This window comes from Somniosus microcephalus, unplaced genomic scaffold (genome assembly GCF_052327205.1).
Source record: "Somniosus microcephalus isolate GS21.2 unplaced genomic scaffold, FLI_Smic_1.0 unresolved_chr5, whole genome shotgun sequence".
Taxonomy (NCBI): domain Eukaryota; kingdom Metazoa; phylum Chordata; class Chondrichthyes; order Squaliformes; family Somniosidae; genus Somniosus; species Somniosus microcephalus.
The window spans coordinates 37,623,264-37,625,423 of record NW_028225183.1 but is presented as its reverse complement, the minus strand read 5'-3'; positions in this window follow the sequence as shown (position 1 = coordinate 37,625,423).

Sequence of the window (2,160 nt, the reverse complement as noted above, 5' to 3'; positions counted from 1 at the left end):
AGAAAGGTGTGTAACTCTGTGTAGTGATAGAGAGACACCAGGAGAGAGAGAGAGAGAGAAAGGTGTGTAAATCTGTGTAGTGATAGAGAGACACCGGGAGAGGGAGAGAGAGAGAAAGGTGGGTAACACTGTGTAGTGATAGAGAGACACCAGGAGAGGGAGAGAGAGAGAAAGGTGTGTAACTCTGCGTTGTGATAGAGAGACACCAGGAGAGGGAGGGAGAGAGAAAGGTGTGTAACTCTGTGTAGTGATAGAGAGACACCGGTAGAGGGAGAGAGATAAAGGTGTGTAACTCAGTGTAGTGATAGAGAGACACCAGGAGAGGGAGAGAGAAATGTGTGTAACTCTGTGTAGTAATAGAGAGACACCAGGAGAGGGCGTGAGAGAGAAAGATGTGTAACTCTGTGTTGTGATAGAGAGACACCGGGAGAGGAAGAGAGAGAGAAAGGTGTGTAACTCTGTGTAGTGATAGAGAGACACCAGGAGAGGGAGAGGGAGAGAAAGGTGTGTAACTCTGTGTAGTGATAGAGAGACACCAGGAGAGGGAGAGAGAGAGAAAGGTGGGTAACACTGTGTAGTGATAGAGAGACACCAGGAGAGTGAGAGAGAGAGAAAGGTGTGTAACTCTGCGTTGTGATAGAGAGACACCAGGAGAGGGAGGGAGAGAGAAAGGTGTGTAACTCTGTGTAGTGATAGAGAGACACCGGTAGAGGGAGAGAGATAAAGGTGTGTAACTCAATGTCGTGATAGAGAGACACCAGGAGAGGGAGAGAGAAAGGTGTGTAACTCTGTGTAGTAATAGAGAGACACCAGGAGAGGGCGTGAGAGAGAAAGATGTGTAACTCTGTGTTGTGATAGAGAGACTCCGGGAGAGGAAGAGAGAGAGAAAGGTGTGTAACTCTGTGTAGTGATAGAGAGACACCAGGAGAGGGAGAGAGAGAGAAAGGTGTGTAACTCTGTGTAGTGATAGAGAGACACCAGGAGAGGAAGAGAGAGATAAAGGTGTGTAACTCTGTGCAGTGATAGAGAGGTACCAGGAGAGGGAGAGATAGAGAAAGGTGTGTAACTCTGTGTAGTGATAGAGAGACACCAGGAGAGGGAGAGAGAGAAAGGTGTGTAACTCTGTGCAGTGATAGAGAGACACCAGGAGAGGGTGAGAGAGAAAGGTGTGTAACTCTGTGCAGTGATAGAGAGACACCAGCAGAGAGAGAGAGAGAGAAAGGTCTGTAACTCTGTGTAGTGATAGAGAGACACCGGGAGAGGGAGAGAGAGAGAAAGGTGGGTAACTCTGTGTCGTGATAGAGAGACACCAGGAGAGGGAGAGAGAGGGAAAGGTGTGTAACTCTCTGTACTGATAGAGAGACACCAGGAGAGGGAGAGAGAGAGAAAGGTGTGTATCTCTGTGCAGTGATAGAGAGACACCAGGAGAGGGAGAGAGAGAAAGTTGTGTAACTCTGTGCAGTGATAGAGACACCAGGAGAGGGCGAGAGAGAGAAAGGTGTGTAACTCTGTGCAGTGATAGAGAGACACCAGGAGAGGGAGAGATAGAGAAAGGTGTCTGTCTCTCTCCCTCTGCCTCCACAATCTGTCTCTCTCCCACTATCTCCACAGTCTGTCTCTCTCGCTCTCTCTCCACAGTCTGCCTCTCTCCCTCTCTCTCCACAGACTGTCTCTGACCCTGTGTCTCCAAAATGTATCTCTCTCCCTCTCTCTACACAGTCTGCCTCTCTCCACTGTCAGCCTCTCTCCACTGTCTGTCTGTCTCCCTATCTCTTCACGGTCTGTCTCCCACTCTCTCCACTGTCTGCCTCTCTCCCTCTCTCCCTCTCTCTCCAGAGACAGTCTCTCTCGTTCTGTCACCGCAGTATGTCTCTCTCCCTCTCTCTCCAAATTACGTCTCTCTCACTCTCTCTCCACAGTCTGTCCCACTCACTCTCTCCACAGTCAGCCTCTCTCCCTCTCTCTCCACAGTCATTATTTCTCCCTGTCTCCATAGTCTGTCTCTCTCCCTCTCTCTGCACTGTCTTTCTCTCTCCCTGTCTCTCCACTGTCTGTCTCTCTCCCTCTCTCTCCACAGTCTGTCCCTCTCCCTCTCTCTCCACTGTATGTCTCTCTCACTCTATCTGAACAGCCTGTCACTCTCGCTCTTCCTCAACAGTC